Genomic DNA, 10330 nt, shown 5'->3' with positions numbered 1-10330 from the left:
TTACTGTGGATCCTAAAGGGGACCAGAGGCATCTTGCTTCAGAGCCCTGGCCAGATATTCTCAGGAGGTGTAAATGTCCCTCACAGGGCCCAAGGCACCACTCTCCAGCTAAGCTCTGGAAGACATGCTCTCTGGGAGAGCTGGTGGTTCCTTTCCTTCAGAGCATGGCGTTTACCTGAGTTTGTCCCCACAGCACAGAGAGTGCACAGCTTCTTGCAGAAACTAGGGAAATGCAGGTGGGATTGTGTAGAGCCTGGAAAGAAAACAGAGGCTGTTTTGAAGAGTTGCGTTGGAGCATGAAAGAAACGTGTTTATAAATCAAAATCAACTGGCCAGGCACTGGAGAACACTGCTCTTCAGGGAAGGGGCCGCAGGCGCTCTGGGATTTTAGGCGTCTTTGCCCATCAGAAATAGTTCATATTTGCAGGTTGTTTCACACACACCCCTACTCGTGAACACTTATAAGGGCCAGATATGATTTGGGTAGAGAGAAGGGGAAAGCAGAAGGGAAGGCAAGAGAGAAAAGAAGACAGAGGCAATTGCTCAGAGAAAGGAAGGGGTAAAGAGCTAGGGAGGAGGGAGGGAGCAAGGGAAGGATAGGGAGAGGGAGACAAGGAGGGGGAGACAAGAAGGGGGAGAGGGAGGGAGAGAGGAAAGAAAAGAGAGAGGGGGAGAGAGAAGGAGGGAGGGAGACAAAGAGGGAGAGAGGGAGAGAGGGAAGGAGGGAGGATAGCAATTGGAAGTCAGAATCAGGTTGGGGTTGGATGAGATGTAATTTGGGTGTTTGTTTTATTTTACAGCTTGTTCGCCCCTCCACTTATTAAACCTGAAGCACCCACTGTGCTTTTGCTCTGCCGTGAGTTTCACCCACAGCTCCAGCCCTTTTCCCACCTTCCTTCCTTTCCTCCTTACCTCCCTCATCTCTTTTATCTCTTCTGTCTCTCCCCCAACCTCTCTTTCTAACACGAGTTCTCCCCAAATCTCCCCATCATCTTTCCTCAGCCTTCCTGCTCCCTGGAATCACAGGCCAGCACCACCAAGCCCAGCTTGAGTTCTAAATTTGAGAGTTGCAAACAAGTAAAAGAAGAGAAGCCATGGGTCTGGGGAAGTCTCCTGAGGAACTGAGCCTGGCAGGCCTGCAGATGGAGGAGCCAGAAGGAGGGAGGAGGAGGGAGGCCTGGGGCACACAGGACACTGGAAGGTCTGGGTAGTTAGAGGGGAACAGACCTCAGACAGGAGGCATAAGATACCATGCCAAGTGCCAGTAGGCCACATGTCACTAAATGTTGACCAAATGCCAAGGTTGCTGGTGACCTTGCGGAGGGGAGGGAGTGAGAAGAAAGGGAGGGGAGAGACATTAGAGGGGGCAGCAGGACAGTGTTTTTGTTTTGTTGGCAAAGGAAGCCTGAAGCCTTGCCGTTTGCTATGGATTTGCTTGGAGTAAATGATTAGAGAAATAATGGTGTGTCTGGACCATTACCAACAGAAACAATTCAGGGAGGAAGGAACATTGATCACAAGGCATGAAGGGACAGGACCCTGCATCCACATGGCCTTGGACAAGGCCCTGAGAAATCCACGAGGGCAGAGGGACTCAGCCCTTGAGACATGTTCCTGAGCATCTCCAAGTACAAGTGTCCATCTTCCCAGGATTCATTTCTGCACAGACAGTACACGGGCATCTTTATTGTGCTGTCTGTATCCTCCCAAGAGCAGCTTCCGTTATTTAAAAACACATCATGGGCATGTTCCCAAGACTGAGCCTAGAGGCCAAACTCAATCATTCTAATGGCTGCTTAGTATGAGATAGTTCAGATGTGCCAACATTTAGGCAACTAATCTAAATGATGGACGTGTAGACAGGTCGGGTTTCAAGTTGCTAGTAACACTAGGCAAAGATCCTTGGGGGATTTTATACTCTTGAGTATTTCTGAATGATCGACTGTTACAACAAGCTGGGGCACACATTGCTCACAGTTTGTATTTGGATAGAATGTCCTCCACCAAGGTTACACTAATGAACATCCCATAAGCAAGAAGCCAGAAAGGAAAGGGAAGCTGGAGGAGGGGTGTCTGGACTGTGGACTTCTGACAGGAGGCTTGAACATAGCAGGTCTGTCCGAAAAGATAATGATGATGCCACCCTCCCTCGTGGTGTCACTGGGATGTGTTCATCCAGCTGGACTGGGCACTCGAGAGGCAGACAGGGGACATGGAGGAGAGAAGCAAGCAGAGGGGACAGGAGGACATATGTGGGAGGATGCAGGGTGTGTGAGGGGCCCCACATTCAGGTGCTGGAGAGGTGAGGTAAACTGTATGCTTTGGGGTCCTGGGCAAGGGCTCATCTTGTTACTTCCTGGTCACAACAGGAAATGCGTCCTTGTGCAGATCTGAGGGCACAATGGAAACAGGGAAATAACGGACCAAGGCTGGTGGTGGCCTGCAGACAGTTACCTCTCAGTTTTATAACCAACAAACCCCTATTTTGTTGAGGATAACACTTTTTTTTCTGCCTTAAAATGTTCCGACCCTTGCCCGGGAAGCTAGAGGCAATCACATGATACAGTGTAGCCAATGAGATGTGAGAACACTAGATAGCCCAACCCTATGCCTCCAACCAAGGAAGCAGGAGCAGGCTATTCTGGAAAAGCCCAGATAGACTAGAGCGTCCAGGACTGGATGATGGGTGAGCTACTGCTCATATTGTCCCGGACAGAATGCTCAGTGCAGGAATGGCTATGGGACCCCAGAACAGTCCACACACAACTGAAGGTACAGAGGGACGGAGGAAGGACGATGTGACCCTAACCATTTGAAATGAAAGCCTCTGTCCTGTGTACCAAGAGGTGGGAGGCAGGTCCTGATCTCCAATGAGTCAGCAACATGACCTTGGAGAAGCCGCAACCACTCTCTGACAACTGCCCATGCCTTGTGTTTAAGGAGGAGAGAGCAAATTCACCCTGTGCAGGACAACTCTACTCCAGGGAGGGGCTCCTACTGTGTGACAATTGGATCTTTGGATGTTAATGGTCCCAACCAGGATGTCCCACAGAATGACTGCTCAGGGATCTACAGCCAGCAAGGCCCATGGTGTGGTTGGGGAACTGAGACTGGCTGTAAGCCACCCTCTCACCCTGCTGTCTGTGCTTGCCCTGGAAGGCCCCTTCTGGGCCTTGCTCTCTAGTTATACAATGCATGGCTCCATCTTCATATTCCTAGGGTTTGCTTTCCTGACTTCAGAGACCAGAAGGAAGGCAGAGGTTGAGACCACCTATACAATCAGTGATATGAAGATCAAAGAGCTATAAGACCCTCCAGGAGACATCTCCAGCTCTGCTAGACACAGCTCCTGAGATACCATCTGCCTACACAGGGATGTCAATGGAAAAGCCCAGGAAGGGGGACCAGGTGACTCATGACAAGGTGGACTCTGGTCATGCCAGCTGTCCTGCCTGAATCCAGCAACAGACAGTTGCACCTTGCATTTTTTTCTAAGTCTGCAAAAGCTCTGGGCAGACAGTCATCCACTGGGATGGGCTTTAAGAAGACCTGAGTCTTTCAGTCATGAGCTTTGTGACCACAGATAGTTGCTTAACCCCTCTGGGTGTCTGTGGCCTTATCTATAACCATGAAGGCGTTGAGCCACGTGCCTGTGAAGGTCCCTCCAGCTCAGCAGTGCAGGATTCTGGAACTAAGAGAGTGGCAGCTAGCGTCTCATTGAATGACTCGGGATATAAAATGCAGCAGCCAGGCACTTTAGATCTTGGTTTCATTTCAAGGGCTTGTTTTTCTTCTTCCAAAAAAAATCTTTTATTTAATCTTTTGAGAATTTCACACCTGCAAACAATTTATTTCAATCATATCCACCCCCAACGTCTCCCTCCCACTCTCCTCAGGGACCCTCAACACATCCCCCCCTCCACCCACCTTCCTATCTCTTTCTTTTTTTCCTTTCTTCCTTCCTTCCTTCCTTCCTTCCTTCCTTCCTTCCTTCCTTCCTTCCTTCCTTCCTTCCTTCCTTCCTTTTTTCTTAACCCTCTGACTCCATCACTGCTGCCTTCTGGAATGTTGGCTGATCTTGTTGGCTTGATCATGTGTACAGGTAACTTCATTTGCAGTGAGTTCATGAGTGCAAACAGCCATGTCATATCCAGAAGACAGTGTTTCAAAACACACACACACACACACACACACACACACACACACACACACACACACACACAGGCTCTTACCTTCTTCCCAACATCTCTTCTGCTAATACCCTTCAACACTGGAGCTTAGGGGTTGGATACAGGGCTATCATTTATTCCTAGACCTTGGACCAGTTGTGAATCTCTGACTTAACTCCTGCCTACTGCAAAAGCAAGCTTCCCTGACCAAAATTGAGGACATCATGATCTGTAAGGATAAACATGAATATTTATAAGGTAATTTGGCAACCTGTCATTTAGCATAACAACCATAATGGGTTCTCCTCTAGAGCCTATGGCCTTGTGAGCCTTGGGCTTTGGGCCAAGGGTACAGTAGCAGACATTAATGACCCCCTGTGGAGCAGGTCTCAAATCTAATCTCAAAAGCAGTTGGGTGTTTGCATAACCTTCATGCCACTATTGTAACCATGGGCAATCCTGACCGGCAGGTCAGTGTTGTGGCATGCCACTGGGGAAGACTGTTGATGGCTTTTCTAATCCAGCAGCCTACAGAGAACCTTCCAGTTCTTTGCTAGCTGTCCAGCAAAAACGAAGTTTTCAGATCAGTTCTAGCTTAATTTCTCTATGTCCTAGAGTCAAAGTCTCTTATATCTTCACAGCAGGGCTTGACCATCTAGTTTATAGAGCATTGGCTGTACCCTGTGCTATTGGTTGGGGGCTTCTGGGGTTTCGTGGGCCAATAGCTGTGATGGAGGTATCACACATCTGCCACTGAGATTTTCATTTAATCACACATGGCTTCTGAGAGAGGCATTGTCTGCCCACGCAGAGCACCTGTGTAGAGAGAATATCTCGTGTATCATATGGATGCATCACCTGTCAATTAAAAAGCCTATGGCCTATGGCTTGGGCAGTTAATAGAAGGTGGAATGTCCAGGAGGAGAAAAAAAAATTCTAGGACAGAGCAAGGCAATGACAGAATGGCCCAGGAAGACGTGAGAACAAGTAACCAGCCATGTGGCAGAGTGTAGGCTAGAACAAATGGGATATTTTAAGTTATATCTGATCAGAGTAGAGCCTAGCTATATGGCCAAGGTATTTGTAAATATATTTTGAGGCTGAGTCTTATTTCTGGGAGCACTGGGCTAGGAGAAAAAACCGGGCCTAACTTCTATACATCCGTGTTCAAATTCCTTTTTAATACATATTTAATATATGGCATATAAAATATATTATGTATCTAATGAATATATTATATACCTAGTGAATATATTATATACCTAGCAAATTTGTTATATACCTAATGAATATATAAAATAAATATATATTTAACATAATATACACTTCTAAAAATTAGCTTATAAAATAGTAGATATACAAAAGAATTCCTCACACTTCTTAATTTTGGAAACTCATTGGCACACTTTTATTCCCATTTTTAATTTCCACTTTTAGCACAGAAGAAGCTCTCTGTGGCTTTTGTCTCCCAAAACCTTCACCTAGAACTTTCTCTCTCTTATTCTCAGCCTGCCCTGCTCAGGCATGGTGAACCCTGAGTTCCCAGGATTGCCTCATTTAGCAGTCCCTCTTTAGCCACCCATATTGTCTGAGGGATAGGGCATGGCCAGTGGGAATCAGTGTAGGACGTTTGGTCCCTCTACTCATCCCAGAACCACCCCACCCACCTCCCAGGATGAAGACAACTCCCTTGAAGCTGAGTCTGTTCATTGATTAACTTACAATACCACCTTGTAGGACAGACCTGAGATGACACCATAATGGGACCACGTTGATGGGACCACATCTGAACCAGGTCTACTCAGGCATTCATACCTCTTGCCCCTATTTGAACACACACCCTGAAGACAAACTCAGGACCCTTCATTTGTCCCTCTTCTGACTGAAGCCACCCTGAGTAAAACTCTTTCTGCTTCTCACTGTCTCTTTCACGGACACACCAGGGATAGGTGTGGGAGTCTGGCCTGTTGAGGCAGCCAGAGCCTTAAAACTGTGCTGATAACTCTGGTCCTTGGTCACGAGCTGAGCCCAGCACAAAACTTTGCTGTCTCAGCCTCTCCTCTCATCCATGGGTCAGGGTCACATCCTGTTACCCGTTTTCTTCCCACAGGAGAAGCCACTGGAACCACCCGTAATGACACCTCCCAGGGCAAGGGCACATTAGTGCCAGACTCTAATGGACCAAGCAGCTCTGTCACCACCAGACCCAGAATAACGAGGGCTCTGGAAGGCTGCTGAGTCAGCTCTGGAGCTCCTGCTGCTGGCTTGCCTTTCTCAGGCAGAAGGCAGCTGGAGCTTCAAGGCCACTGGCTCCTGTTAAAGGGGACCAAGCAATGAAGCGGCAAGTGTCACACAGAATGCTTTAGAGTCCAAGCCAAATGTCGAGTTTTTTTTTTTTAAGTTGACCTTGTTCTGATGATGTACAGATTAAGAGAGTAGGTGACTCAACCAGGATTATATAGCAGTTTAGAGAGTATTAGACTCAGTATCTCCCAAGGTTAAGTTCAGTGGCTCCTTTTCTCTTGTCAGTCTGGCCTGCACGCCTTTCCTCAGAGAGCTTTTGTCTTTCTCTCTGCCTTCCCAGTAGTTCTTAGTCAGTCATGGGCAGACCCTCCCACAGACTCTCTGCTGTCTCCAATCTGATCATGCCAAGGTCCGAGCTACCAGCCACCCAGTACCTGTCACTTTTCCACCATTAGCCTGTCTGTCTGCTGCAGGCACAGAGAACATGTAGTTGGGCATTAAGGCATCCACCACTGTACTCTGATGCCCAGGGCCCTCTGAGCCCTGCAATTGATCCTGCTCCTCTCCTCAGGACTGAGAGACTCATCTTCAACCCACTTATTAAGATCTGTCCCTCCCCCACCAGTCTGCCAGACACACCTTACTCCCTCTGTTCTGTTGATGAAACCATGGACTAATCTGTCTGTCACCCACCTGTTCCCAGTGTCTGTAGAATCAAGTTTCCTCTCATCTCCAGCAGAGTTAGCACCACATCCATCTGGTCTACCCACCAAGATGCTGGCTCTTGGGCCCAAGGCATCTTCAGAAATGAACAGCAACAGGGAGGCTGGAAGTTTAGGGGAGCAAATCATTACCTCTGCTCACCCCAACTTCTGAGCCCCCCCTGAAGTCACCAACAGTTGACTGATACAAGTATCTGTTACAAGACAGACACGTGCTGCCAGCCCCCTGGAGGCACCCTGAAACCTCGGGTCATCATCTCTGTCTTCCAGGTCGGGGTAGAACAGCTAACAGATGCAGGTGTTCCCATATCCCTAAGAAACCCAAGCATATCCCTAGAAATGCTCTATAAAAAGACCTCTACCCACTTCATCTCCAGCTGAGATCCCAGCCACTAAAGAGCAGAAGACACAATATACCAAACCCTCCATCCTGTCTGCAGAGACAACGATGAATTTCTATGGCCTCCAGCCACACCCACTTCAATCCTCATCAGCCCCTTCTGGTCCACATCTACCTACCCCATCCCATTGGTCCCACCACATAAATGTCAGAGATTATCTAATAGAACCAGAGGCCATGGTGGCCACATGAAGACATTCTGTGGTAGCCCAGCCCTGTTCTCCAAGGGACTTGCCTGGACACAAGCCACTGGGCACAGTCTGCAGAGAACTGTGTCTACTTGGAGCACTCCAGCTATCAAATATGGCTGGTTATGAAGAATCCTTTAAAGAGGCTGGCAGGCCTTGGATGAAGATCTCCGCACAGGGGTTGCTGGGTGCAGGCAAAAACACAAGACCATCAGTTAGCAATTTGGGTAAAATACCATGACTGTCATGAGAATTTAATTAAACACTTACTTGGGTTAGTAATTGTGCATAGAATTCAAGTGGGCAGGCTTCCTGGACTGTCTAGGAAGGGAAACTGAAGGGCGCTGCTCCAGGTGCGGAGTGTGGAGAGAATCTGGTCCATGCCCCAGCTACCCAGATGGAGGTAGCTTATCTCTGCACACCAGTATGACTTCTGATAGCTGTTATGTTTGGGATATGAATTTTGTCCTGCCAAAGGCTCATGTGTACAATGGATAGGCAGAAATGGCAACATCAGGGAACTTATTAGAGGCCTGGATCCGAAGCTGCTAGATCGTTCAGATTACCCTCAGCACCTGCCTGAGACTCTGGCCACACCACCAGGTCCCACATACTCTAGAGTCTGGACCTACCTCCCTACTCCACTCCCTCTGCATTTGTTTGTTGAGTGGCCTCCCTAGGCCTCCACCTTCCCAGATACATCAGCACCCAAGTGGCATTGCGGTTTGCCACACATACTCTCTTGAGATGTTCTATACACAGGCCTCTACCTCCTCCATCTCCAGAACCCAGCCACTAAATAGTGTGCCAGAGCAGCTGACTTTTTCTACCTATACCATGTCCCTTTCCAGAGGGCTCCCCAGAGACCCCTGTGTACACCCTCTGTCCATTCCCCATGAGAAAGGTCTTCTACTCCTTGCTGTCAAGCTGGCATACCTGACTCTGCCCCTACTGCCACTGACTCTTGACATTGAGCCCATATTGTCTCCCTAGAACCCTCCTCAGACTTGGGCTACTCTATGGTCCAGGCCTGTCAAGCTACCTACCAAACTGTGAGGCAAGCCGTGTTGATACTCTGGGATCTGTGATGATGGTCTTCTGTGACTGCCCTCAATCCTCAGCTTGTGGTATTCATCCATCTTCCATTCACCCACATCCCATCTGACAATCTGAGAGTTTACCAAGACAATGCCCACACAGAGAGACCTGAGGGTCGTGATGGTGACAGGGTGACAGAAACCCCTGCCCAGCTCACTCTCTACCCACAGATGAGGGTTGTGATGGATGGTGGCCATGCTGGGTCCTTGTGGCTCCTTATGCTGGGAAAACATATCTGCCTCTGTCAAAGCTGAATTGATGTCTCGGGACCCCATGAAGACTCAGGACATAGCTGAAAGGGGCAGGGCAAGGCCCTTTCTCAGGATCTGACTCTCTGGGGAAATAGAAATTGATACCCAAGCTTACACAGAGAGGCCACAGAATTGACATCACAATGTAGCCTCACTACTCATGGGATGAAAGTGGGATCTAGATATCATCCTTGTCAAATGTCCAGCCCTCCATAGAGGGAGCACAGTTGGCCCTGTCAAACACAGGTAGACAGGGCTATGGGTCAGTGGAGCCTTCCTTGGGTTTGTGGGTAACTGAATGTGAGTTTGGGAGGAGTCAACTCAGTTCCATAGCTGTGTCTCATGAGACATGAAATAGTCACATTTCCTGCCGATCAGGGTTCCTGCACCCTCTTGAACTCAGTGTCTCCTCTCTGGGCCAGTTTCTCCGCAGATGCGTGAATGGAAGAATGAACACAGAGTGGGAGGCTACCCCTTTCTCCAAGAAGGGAGCTGAACAGGAATAAGGAGAGGAGCTAGAAGTACCACATGAGCATCGCACAGTGAGGTCAGAGGTGCAGGACATCACACTGCTCTGCAGAATGAAGAGACAGAAACCGGTAAGATGGCAGCCAGGGGCACAGGGCACAGGCCTCTTACTCAAGCTTGGTAGAGACTGTTTCCTTCATGGCCTGTGTTCCACCTGTGTTGTTTCTCTGCTTGGATAACATGCATTTCAGTTAAGGCTCGCTGGTGGTTGCTTCTTGTCTCCAAAGAGTGCTTTTCACAGGAAGATCAATTCCAAGAAAGTACTTAAAGTCTGTGCAGCACAGAGCCATTAACCAGAGCTAAGTGGCCCATCGTTCACAGAGGGGCCTTTCCCTGTGACTCAGAAATGATATGATTCTGCCTGGCCGCCCTATGGGGATCCCTACAGCCACACACACAGCAAGAAGCCTGAACCCTTTTACAGGTGTTTCTCTGTTTGAAATTCAAGTTCATTTTAGAGTCTAAAAGGTCAAGGATGGAAGGTCACCTCAGGTGCACTCAACCGAAGACACACTGTCCACAGATTACCCACTGGAAAAGGGTGCCTTCTCCTTAAAGCATGACTGTGCTGGGGCGCCAAGAACCCCAGATCCTCCTATGGTATGACTCAGTTGTCCTCATAAGCACGAGTGAAGGAAGCCTGGGATGCCACCACATGCCACAAGTCTCGTAAAGGCAAGTCAGGAGGGGACTGTGATGTGGCAGAGACCCTTTCTGGAGGAAGAGTCTC

At 48.7% G+C, this 10330-nt stretch overlaps 1 long non-coding RNA gene across 1 annotated transcript; it reads left to right on the top strand.

The window, feature by feature from the left end:
• The first annotated feature begins 798 nt into the window (after positions 1–798).
• Positions 799–9790, top strand: LOC147004205 (uncharacterized). The gene is made up of 4 exons (XR_015047228.1): positions 799–856; positions 3220–3408; positions 4314–4427; positions 9495–9790. It is a non-coding gene; the product is annotated as an uncharacterized LOC147004205 (long non-coding RNA).
• The last annotated feature ends 540 nt before the right edge of the window (positions 9791–10330 follow it).

Source organism: Mus caroli, unplaced genomic scaffold (genome assembly GCF_978045245.1).
Source record: "Mus caroli unplaced genomic scaffold, Mus_caroli_1 scaffold_6, whole genome shotgun sequence".
NCBI lineage: Eukaryota > Metazoa > Chordata > Mammalia > Rodentia > Muridae > Mus > Mus caroli.
This window is presented reverse-complemented; position numbering and strand designations above follow the sequence as displayed.